Genomic DNA, 12,076 nt, shown 5'->3' on the forward strand with positions numbered 1-12,076 from the left:
GAGTACCTCTGAGTACCCGTTGCAGAGGAGTGACAGCAGGAGAGAGGGCACGCCCTCAACTCCTGCCTGTGGCTTCCAGCGGCATCTGGTGGGCCACTGTGTTAAAAAGGATGCTGGACTAGATGGGCTTCCTTGGGCCTGATCCAGCAGGGCTGTCCTTATGTTCTTATATTCTTAGCTGGATCTCCCACAATGATCTTTGACTGCTTGCCCTGGGAAAGAGAGCAGGACCAGGCAGTACAACATCTGGCCCTTCCGCCTCCCGCACCCTCAACATGTTGGGCTGCCGCTGTCCGCCTGGGAAAAGGCCCCTGCCTGGAACCCTGGCAGTCAGGGTTGACAATACTGACCTAGATGAACCAGCGGTCTGACTTCATACAAGGCAGCTTCCTGGGTGGATAGGAGAGGCAAACGCCCCAGCAGACAGCATTGCTCATCTGCAAGGAAGCATCACTTCGAAGTCCCCCAACAAACAGTTCGCACCCTTGCAGCCAGCTGCATAATTCAGACTTGATCTCCTTCTGGCAAAGGACTCTTTGGCAGCCCCTCCCTCCCCACACACAGATGGGGTGTGCCAGACAGCAGCCTCCGGAAAACACCTTGAGCTATTTGTTAACTCCTAGAGATAATGATCTCTTCACCTGATCTCTGTCCTGTTCAGTGACATTGCTGGCATTCTGGGCTCACTGTCCCTTCAGAAAAGCTTTGCCAGATAAGACAATTCAAACAAATCACTTGATTGATTTATGCATAGTGATTTTATTTATTTATGCTTTGTTTCTTTGCTGGCCCCCTCATAAGGATTGTTCTCTGGGCAGCTAAAGTTAACCAAACTTTAAAGTGAAATCAGGAGCCACCTGTGAAGATACTGCAACCAGACCAAGCGTCTAAGCAGCATAAGGGCTGGCATAAGTCCCCCGCAGCCGTGCTTCCTGAGCTCTCCCCAAGACCCTCCAGAGTTGCACTGACGTGACTCCACCACCCGTGTAACCTAAGCTGGTGCAAAGGCCCAGAATGGGCAGAGAGGGGTGTGTTGCCACTCCAAACCAAAGCGGCACCCCTGACTGTGGCCTAACGTTACACTGACTTCAGAAGTGGTAGAAGTCAAGAAAGCACCCACTGGAATAAATGGAGAGCAAAACACCATTGCTTTCCCACCACGTCCTGCTTCACCCACCCCACCCACTCTGTTACGGTGAAGTCTTGGGTCAGGGCTGGGCTGGGCTCCTGGTTCTTCTAGAGCCAGCCTTCGCAGGTTCAACAGTTCCACAGTGGAGCTCTTGGCCGCTGCCATGTTAGACCCTTGACAACCAACCAAAAATACATGGGGGCCAGGTCCCTCCGTTGTGGTCTTGTCCCTGACCTCATACTGCACTTCCAAAATGTAGTGCAATTCAGACAACTCTGTAGCCAACCACAGCACACCTGCCCCAGGATATTCTTTTACCCTATGGCTGAAGGTGGCAGCTCGGGAGCAGTGTTCCCTCTAATAGCGATTCCCAGATGTTGTTGATGACTACAACTCCCCAAATCCTCAGTTGTAATGACTTTGGCTTGGGGATTACAGGAGTTATAGTCAACAACAGCTGGGAATCCTTGTTAGAGGGAACCCTGGTTGGGAGTAGCACATACTGTGCTTTATAGCAGATGACAAAGGGGTGATCAGTTCCCGACGAAAACCAAACACTTGAAGCTCAGGAACCAGAAGGAAAGAGCACGATCAAGGTGGTTGTAAAGAAGCTAAGAAACTGACAGCTGAACTGTGTGTCCTTCCTAACCTAGACTTGACTACTGCAATGTGCTCTATGTGGGGCTGCCTTTGTACGTAGAAACTGCAATTAGTCCAGAATGCAGCAGCCAGGTTGGTCTCTGGGTCATCTAGGAGAGACCATATACAGTGAGGGAAATAAGTATTTGATCCCCTGCTGATTTTGTCCGTTGCTGATTTTTGCTGATTTTGTCCTCTGACACAGAAATGACCAGTCTATAATTGGAATGGTAGGTTTATTGTAGCTGTGAGAGACAGAATAACAACAAACAAACCCTCAAAAGCCCAGTGCCCAAAAGTCAGCAATGGAGTTGCATTGTAGTGAGGGAAATAAGTATTCGATCCCCTATCAACCAGCAAGATTTCAGGCTCCCAGGTGTCTTTTCACTATATGCAGGTAATGAGATGAGATGAGGAACACCCTCTGTAAGGGAGTGCTCCTAATCCCAGCTTGTTACAGTACCTGTATAAAAGACACCTCTCTATAGAAGCAAGCAATCACTCAGCTTCCAAACTCACCACCATGCCCAAGACCAAAGAGCTGTCGAAGGATGTCAGGGACAAGGTTGTAGACCTGCACAAGGCTGGACTGGGCTACAAGACTATCGCCAAGCAGCTTGGTGAGAAGGTGACTACAGTTGGCACGATAACTCGCAAATGGAAGAAACACAAAATAACTGTCAATCTCCCTCGGTCTGGGGCTCCATGCAAGATCTCACCTCGTGGAGTTGCAATGATCATGAGAATGGTGACAAAGCAGCCCAGAACTACACGGGGGGAACTTGTCAATGATCTCAGGGCAGCTGGAACCATAGTCACCAAGAAAACAATTGGTAACACACTACGCCGTGAAGGACTGAAATCTTGCAGTGCCCGCAAGGTCCCCCTGCTCAAGGCAGCACATGTACAGGCCCGTCTGCAGTTTGCCAATGCACATCTGAATGACCCAGAGGAGAACTGGGCGAAAGTGTTGTGGTCAGATGAGATCAAAATCCAGCTCTTTGGCATCAACTCAACTCGCCGTGTGTGGAGGAGGAGGAATGCTGCCTATGAGCCCAAGAACACCATCCCCACCGTCAAACATGGAGGTGGACACATCATGCTTTGGGGGTGTTTTTCTGCTAAGGGGACAGGACACCTTCACCGCATCGAAGGGACGATGGACGGGACCATGTACCATCAGATCTTGGGTGAGCACCTCCTTCCCTCAGCCAGGGCATTGACCATTGAGAATGGGTCGTGGATGGGTATTCCAGCATGACAATGACCCAAAACACACGGCCAAGGCAACAAAGGAGTGGCTCAAGAAGAAGCACATGAAGTTCCTGGAGTGGCCCAGCCAGTCTCCAGACCTTAATCCCATAGAAAATCTGTGGAGGGAGCTGAAGGTTCGGGTTGCCAAACATCAGCCTCGAAACCTTTCTGACTTGGAGAGGATCTGCAAAGAGGAGTGGGACAACATCCCCCTGGGTTGTGTGCAAACCTGGTGGCCAACTACAAGAAACGTCTGACCTCTGTGATTGCCAACAAGGGTCTTGCCACCAAGTACTAAGACATCTTTTGTGAAGGGATCAAATACTTATTTCCCTCACTACAATGCAAATCCATCGCTGACTTTTGGGCACTGGGCTTTTGAGGGTTTGTTTGTTGTTATTCTGTCTCTCACAGCTACAATAAACCTACCATTCCAATTATAGCCTGGTCATTTCTGTGTCAGAGGGCAAACGGACAAAATCAGCAGGGGATCAAATACTTATTTCCCTCACTGTAACTCCTAGCTTGAAAGATCTACACTGGCTGCTGATAGGTTTCCGGGCAAAATTACAAGGTTTTGGTTATAACCTATAAAGCCCTAAACAGCTTGGGCCCTATTTAAGAGAGTGTCTTCTTCGCTATGAACCACACTGCCCATTGAGATCATCTGGAGAGGTTCATCTGCAGTTGCCACCAGCCGGTCTGGTGGCTACTCAGGGACAGGCCTTTTCTGTTGCCGCCCCGAGGCTTTGGAACACTTTCCCTGTGGAAATAAGAGCCTCCCCATCTCTGACAACCTTTTAAAAAGGCAGTCAAGACACATTTGTTCTCCCAGACTTTTAATTAGAAATTGTTTTAATTGTGTTTTAATAGTTTTACATTTTAATTGTTGAAATGTTTTAATTTTTTTATTCGTTGTTTTTATTGTTTTGTTGCAAACCGTCCAGAGAACTTGCATTTTTGGCGGTATAAAAATGTGTTAATTAAATAAATAAGTAAGTAATAAATAACCAGTTAAATGTACAGCTTACAGGATTTTGTTCTGTTTCAGCAGATCAAGTTTCACAGTTAACAAGAGGGAGGAGGCAGGCTTGTGAAAGGGAGAAATTAACTGAGCTATGCTCAGTTAACATGAAGGAAGGAACACCAGAGCACTGAAGGACTGGGTACTCTCAGCAAGAGTTATTTGTTTATTGATAACTGTCTGGCAGTGGCCAGATGTGGTTTCCATCACCTTCGGCTGATACGCCAGCTGCGTTTGTTTCGTGAGATAAATGACCTCAGTACAGTGGCAAATATGCTGGTAACCTCCAGACCTGACAACTGCAATGCACTCTATGTGGGGCTGCCTTTGTACGTAGTCCGGAAACTGCAGTGGGTACAGAATGCAGCAGTCAGGATGGTCTCTGGGTCATCTCAAAGAGACCATATTACTCCTATACTAAAGAAGTGATACAGGCTACCAATAAGTTCCCGGGCAAAATACAAGGAACTGGTGATAACCTATAAAGCCCTAAAAAGCTTAGGCCCTGGGTACTTAAGAGAACATCTTCATCACGATGAGCCCCATCAGATCATGATCTCAGTGATCTCCATTAAGATCTTCCGGAGAGGTCCGTCTGCAGCAGTTTGTCTTGTGGCTGCTCAGGGACCCGAAGCTTTCGAATGTACTCCTTTCTGAAATTAGAGCCTCCCCATCCCTGAAAACTTTTAGCTGGTGTCTTTAAAGACACTTTTTCCACCCAAGCTTTTTAACTAGACTGTTATTTAATTTGTTTTAAGGTTTTTATTTCTGTTTTAACTTCTTTGATGTTGTTGTAAACCTCCCAGAGACTGATGTTTGGGGCGGTGTACAAATAAAGATGAATGAATGAATTTCAACATTTAGGACCAACAAAAAGAAGTACTTTTTCACACCGTACATAATTAATCTATGGAATTCTTTGCCATAGGATGTGGTGATGGCCACCAGCTTGAATGGCTTAGTCAAATTCACGGAGAACAGGTCTATCAATGCCTACTAGTCTGGTGGCTGAGGGCCACCTCTAGCCTCAGAGGCATGATGCCTCAATACTAGTTGCAAGCAAGCAACAGCAGGAAAGAGGTTCACAAGTTAGCCCACTTGCGCCTCAAAAGTTTACACGTCCGCCATCTTGAACTGGTGTGGATGACATCATCACAAACTATGCTATTGAGGTGCCCCTGTGTGTCACTCACTATAACTGTACCTAATTTGGTTTAAATTGGTTAGACAGTCCACAAATTAGCCCGCTTGCAACTCAAATGTTCACGTGACCACCATCTTGAATTGGAGTGGATGACATCATCACATACCATGCCATTTGGGCATCCCTATGTGTCCCTACAGCTGTAGCAAATTTGGTTCAAATCAGTTAGGCGGTTCACAAGTTAGCCCAATTGCGCCTCAAAGGTTTATGCATCCACCATCTTGGATAGAGGTGGATGACATCACCATGAACTATGCCACTGAGGTGTCCTTGTGTGTCCCTACAACTATACCCAATTATGTTCATATTGTTCCAGGTGTTGAAAAATTTATGGGGGGAACACACGGATGGACATATGGACGGACACGCACACAGAATGCTGGGTAATCGCATAAGCCAACTGGAAAGTACGCTAAAAATTAGAGGGACCACTGGATGGGAGTTGTAGTTCAAGAACAGCTCGAGGGCCACGTTTGCCCACCTCTGCTTTGCAGTCAGGGCCGGTCAATCTCTGGGACTCTTACGCTCTGGGGACCCAGTGCAGTGGGGCTCCTGTTTTTAGAGCCTCATCCATCACCCCCTGGAGATGCCCGGCTGCTCAAGACCTCCATCTAGTGGGTCTGTTCAGAAGGAGGGGGAGGCCAGCCCAGGCACCTGCTCTAGACTAGGACTGGCCTGAGCTCAAGGAAGGGGCCAGGCTTCTGGCTCCTCTATAACCCCTCCATTGGGAGCCAGCCTTTCCTGGTGCAATCCTTCCTTAAAAGAGCTCTTGGTTGCTGCCATGTTGGGCATGACTGCCAACCCAAAATTCAAGGATGCCAGGCCCCTCTTCTGGGTTGTGGTCTTCTGTTCCTGACCTCATGCTGCACTTCCAAAATGGAGTCTAAGCTCTTGGACAACCCCCTGCTCCCTGCAAGCCCAAGGGTGGGGTGGGAGTTCATCCTTAGCCCTCCTCCCTACCTGGAACGGGAAGGGAAGGGAAGGACAGGGATTTGTCTCTTGGGCCTCTGAGTCATCGTAGTAGTAGTAGTAGTAGTTCTTTTATTGCAGCCGTGGGCCAAACAGAAACAAAAGTGACAATTACACAGCCATTCAGAATTACAATAAATAGAGTAAATATAACAATACGTATACAGATAAAACTAAAACTGCCATGAAATCAAATCTATAAAAGATCGTGGCGGGAGGTCTGTCTCATCACCCCACAAATAAATTTGGCTACCACTTTGGTGACTTCATCGTTAGAATCAGCCAAACAGTAGTTAAGATAAAAGGAATCAGGCTTACCAGAGAATTGCTCTAGTAATGGATAATTACAATAGAGTGAATCTAGTAATTCACTCCTAGAACCACAACAAAGGGAACAATAGAGTAGAATATGAGTGACGGTTTCCAGGCTGCCCTCCCCACATGGACACAACCCCGAAATGGGGTTCTTTAGAGAACCTCCTTTGAAGCAAAGCTGAAGGTAGTACATTCAGCCTAGCTCTAGCAAAGGCTGACCTAAATTTAACAAAGTAAAGAGTGGTTAGATATCTAGCAGCCTGTTTCCCAGCTGGAAGAGAAATGCCAAGGTATAAAAGGGGAGCAACATTTATTTCCAAGGTCAACTAGGCGTTGGTACTCAATGTCCTTTAGGCGCGGAATGACAATAGCCTTCGCCTTTACAAATCCCAGGGAAAAGATGTAAAAGCCCCATGCCCAACATTTTATTGGTGACAACAGACAACCATGGGTCAGGGAAGGTGTCTCTCCACATATACTGGACATATGAAGGCCGCCTCTGAGTCCATGCAAGCATCACAGGCAAGGCAAGGCTTCCGACCCCCCACTCCAACTGAGGTGGAGGGAAGAGATGAAGCCGTGTTGGTTTGGCTCTGCACGGAATGGGCATTTGGGGGTCTCAGCCAGCACAGAGCTAAGGCAAGCCTATCCCTTCCCACTCTCGCTCCAAGATGGAGGAAAAAGGTCAAGGGCTTGCTGCTGGGCCCCTGCATTTACAAGGAATGCCTCACACTCGAAGCGGCCAGACCACCCCCTTCCCCCCTCCCAGTCCTGCAGCTGGAGAAGTACAGAGCAACTATAGGGCTGATGCCCAGCCACCCACATCTTCAAAGCAGGGAGGAGGGTAGTGGGTGGTGCCAGAGGGAGGTGGCACAATCAAATCTATCTATCTACCTATCTATCTTCCCTGCCTAACCACCAGGCAGATGACCCACTAAGCCAGGGGTTCTCAAGCTTAGGAACATAGGGAGCTGCCACATAGTCAGACCACTGGTCCATCTAGCTCAGTATTGTCTACCCAGACTAGCAGCAGCTTCTCCAAGGTTGCAGGCAGGAGTCTCTCCCACCAGCAAGAGTGTCCTAAAATCACCTGCAAACAGAAAGCTAGCAAGCTAGGCAAAACATTCAGGGAAACCCACTCACATTTCTTAAAAGAGTGTGTGGTAGCCAAAAGAGTGTGGCAGGGAGTAAGCAAGCTGTTAGAGTGGCCTGATTTGGAAAAACAGACTTGGGAAGAACTAACCTCGGGTTTGAGCGATAGAACCTCCTTTCGAGGTCCCAGAAAGAAACCTTCAAGGAAACGAGATGGAACGGGTGCCCTCATAGTAGGGAATTGGAATGTTCCCCTTCTCGTAATCAGGTTAGTAAACCTGTATGTCATTTATGCAATGCTCCTGCATAGGAATAGGGAGGGAAGACGCGGCCAAGAGGTTCACGCAGATGAGACAGTAAATCTCTTCTGGAAAAGTTTGTATGGTTATGTGCAAAGAGACAAGAGTATCTCTTCTAAACAGCCATGGGACAAATTGTGGAAATGAACGTTGCACATAACACGCCCCTCCCCCGATTACCTGATGTGCCTTGAAATCCCGCCCCCTGAGTTACAGTACTGCCTACATATACTTTATAACCTGTGGGTTACCAAATCCTTGTGTGTAAATCTTTGTAGATATATGATGTACAAACAACCACTTTGCATATAACTGTGCTTTGGTAACGTACTGTATGCTTTGGTAGTTTGTTGGTTCAATTAAAAAAAATCTTGTCCTGTCTGGAGATGCTGCCAGGGAGGGAACTTGGGATCTTCTACCCTGTCCCTTAAGGGGAATATCTTACAGCGCTCACATATAGCCTCCAATTCAAATGTAAACCAGGGCAGACCCTGCTTAGCAAAGGGGACAATTCATGCTTACTACCACAAGACCAGCTGGGGTCCACCTTGGGTTCCCAGCAGTGCTCCCTCTTACAGGGATTCCCAGATGTTGTTGACTACAACTCCCAGAATCCCTAGCTGCAATGGCTTTTGCTTAGGGATTATGGGAGTTGTAGTCCACAACATCTGGGAGTTCCTGTTAGAGGGAATACTGGTTCCCAGATGTTGTTGGACTACAAGGGTAACTGGAAGATGTGCTGTGGGCTAAGGAGTTTTTTTTCCTAGCTTCACTCTCCTTCTGGGTGGGAAAAAGGTTTAGCCGAGGCTTTTCCTGTGCTCTTTTCCTCCTCTTTGCAGCCTGTTTGTTGTCTGGGGCTGAGCTCACTCTAATTGTGCTTTGATATTCCACACCTGGCCAAACTGCTTGATTGGTGGGGGTGAGAGCCGCACCCACTGGATGTCTGATCTCCTGGCCCTTATTAGGGTGGGCAGCGGCCAGAGGGGAAGGGAATTCAGAAATTTAATTGCTGCTCCCCCTTCCAGCAGGCCTACCACCCCTTTTGAGTTTGGAGAGCAATGCCACCCACCCACAGAACCTCACCTTATTACTCTGTAATGCCAGGTCGGTTCAAAATAATTCTGAGGTAGTCCATGACTTGATGATGGATGAAAGGGCTCACCTGGTATGTATTGCGGAGACCTGGTTGGGAGAAGCCAGTGGTCCAGTTTGGTCCCAGCTTCTCCCAGAGGGTTACTCCATGATAGAGCAGGTGAGAGGATGTGGGCAGGGAGGTGGGGTGGCTGTGGTTTATAAGAATACCATCTCCCTTACCGGGATCCCTGTCAGAGAGTTGGCCTATACTGAATGTGTGTACCTAAGCCTAGGGACCAGGGATAGACTGGGACTTCTGCTGCTGTACCAATGACCCTACTGCCCAGTGGAGTCCCTAACTGAGCTGATAGACCTGGTTGCCGACTTGACACTGGAGTGGCCCAGGTTGTTAGTGGTGGGGGACTTTAATGTTCATTTTAGGACCAGGTTGTAGGGAGCGGCTCAAGAGTTCATAGCGGCCATGACGATTATGGACCTATCCCAATTGGTCTCTGGTCCAACACATGAGCCAGCGTGGTGTAGTGGTTAGAGTGCTGGACTAGGACCGGGGAGACCCAAGTTCAAATCCCCATTCAGCCATGAAACTAGCTGGGTGACTCTGGGCCAGTCACTGCTCTCTCAGCCTAACCTACTTCACAGGGTGGTTGTGAAAGAGAAACTCAAGTATGTAGTGCACCGCTCTGGGCTCCTTGGAGGAAGAGCAGGATATAAATGTAATAATTAATAATAATAATAATAATTATTATTTTACACAGTCAGACAGGTGTTATTGACTGGTTTGTTTTATCCAGACATCGAGTCCTTCCCAAGGACCTGGGATGCCAGAATTTTATTGTCAATGTTGTTGCTGTGGGTGCAGTTCCAAAAGACCTCAACACCATAGGGGCCACAGAAATCACCATCAGCCAATTACAAAAAGCAGCTTTACTGGGAACAGCCTATATTCTGCGACAATAGCTATAATTATAATTTCTTGTTTACACAGTCAGACAGGTGTTGTTGTTGTTATTTGATGATGATGATGATGATGATGATGGTCACACACTCGATTTGGTCTTTTGTTATGATCAGGGTGGTGTTCCATGGGTGGGGACTCCTGTCATCTCCCCATTGTCATGGACAGATCACCATCTGGTTAAGGTAGAACTTACAGCCACAACCCACCTCTGCAGGGGTGAAGGACCTATTAGATTGGTCCACCTGAGGAGGTTACTGGATCCAATAGGATTCCAAGCAGCCTTGAAAGGGTTTAGGGTTGGCTCTGCTAATGATTCTGTCAATACAAGCATCTTCTACAACTTGCTTTAAAGACAGCCCCGTGGTATTCGGATGAGTTATAGGAGCTAAAGCAGTGAGATAGATGATTAGAATGCAAGTGGAGGAAGAGTCGGCATGAGTCTGATTAGGTGCAACACAGAGCACATTTGAAGACCAATGCTCCAGCAGTGCGGGCAGCAAAGAAGCAGTTATTTTCTGCCCACATTGCTTCCACAAATTCACATCCAGCTGAGTTGTCTAGGGTTGTGAGGGAGCTAGTATGTACCCCTCCCCCTTGCATTTAAACTTGGAATCATCGGCCACTAGCTGTGACATTTTTAATGACTTTTTTGTGGACAAAATCTCTCATATTCGGGCCAAGCTGGATTCCACAGTTACTACAGAGTCTATTGTGGACAGCAGCTCCTCTTATGGGATTAGATTGGATCGTTTTCAGTTTGTGACTCCTGAGGATGTGGACAAACTGCTTCGGACTGTGCATCCTACAACCTGTTCTCTTGACCCTTGCCCAAATTGACTTATCTCATCTGATAATCATATTATCAGAGAGGGTCTGGTAAATATGATAAATGCTTCTCTGAGGGACGGCAGGAGGCCTCCTTGTCCGAAGGAGGCCTTCCTTGTCTTAAGGAGGCTATAATTAGACCACTCTTGAAGAAACCTGCACTGGCTCCCTCAGAGTTAGCTAATTACAGACCTGCTTCTAATCTTCCATGGTTGGGCAAGGTGGTTGAGCGAGTGGTGGCCTCTCAGGTCCAGGCAGTTTTGGATGATGCAGATTATCTAGACCCATTTCAAACTGGCTTTCATGTGGGCGATGGGGTTGAGATTGTCTTGGTCAGCCTGATGGATGATCTCCAACTGGCTATCGAAAGAGGGAGTGTGACTCTGCCAATCCTTTTAGATCTCTCTGCGGCTTTCAATACCATCGATCATGGTTGGTATCCTTCTGGACCGCCTGAGGAAGGTGGGATTGGGTGGCACTGTTTTACAATGGTTCCGCTCCTACCTCGCTGGCAGATTCCAGACACTTGGAGACTGTTCTTCTACTAAGTGAGAACTAAAGTGTGGAGCCCCACAAGGCTCCATGCTGTCTCCAATGCTTTTTAACATCTACAGGAAACCGCTGGGAGAGATCAGAAGATTTGGTGCTGGGTGTTCTCAATACAGTGATCCCTCGACTTACGTAAATAATCCATTCCGAACGCACGTTCGGAGGTCGAAATTTTCGTAAGTTGAGGAGCGCACCACGGAAGTCTGAAAACATTCGTAATTCGAGGAAGCCGCATCTAAAAATTCGTAGGTCGAGTAAGCTGAATCTAAACCGGCAACTACTTACGGTCTTTTTTGTCGCTGGTAACTCGAAAACAACATAGGTCGAGTAGTTTGTAGGTCGAGGGATTACTGTATACTGATGACACCCAGATCTAATTCTCCATGCCAACATCATCAGGAAGTGGCATATCTTCCCTAATGGGCTGGATGAGGGATAACAAACTGAAGTTGAATCCAAATAAGATGGAGGTACTGACTGGGGGAGTGGGGGCTGGGAACTGAGAGATGGTTTAGAGCTCTGCACCCCTGCTAACTTGGCAAAGAGGCACCTTTTAATGTGGTGATTATCTTTATTTAGCTGGGGGAGAGTAACTGCCCCTATCCACCCCAGCACAGTACCTCCAATGACTGTTGCTGGTGTCTAACTTATTATCTTATGTTTCTTTTTAGATTGTGAGCCCTTTGGGGACAGGGATCCATCTTATTTATTAATTATTATTATT

General features: G+C 47.5%; 1 protein-coding gene across 4 annotated transcripts in view; it reads right to left on the reverse strand.

Moving 5' to 3' along the window:
- The window catches only part of LOC128325635 (PC-esterase domain-containing protein 1B-like), a 75,870-nt gene that overhangs the window by 16,473 nt on the left and 47,321 nt on the right, over positions 1-12,076 (reverse strand). The window lies entirely within an intron of this gene.

Source organism: Hemicordylus capensis, chromosome 5 (assembly GCF_027244095.1).
Source record: "Hemicordylus capensis ecotype Gifberg chromosome 5, rHemCap1.1.pri, whole genome shotgun sequence".
NCBI lineage: Eukaryota > Metazoa > Chordata > Lepidosauria > Squamata > Cordylidae > Hemicordylus > Hemicordylus capensis.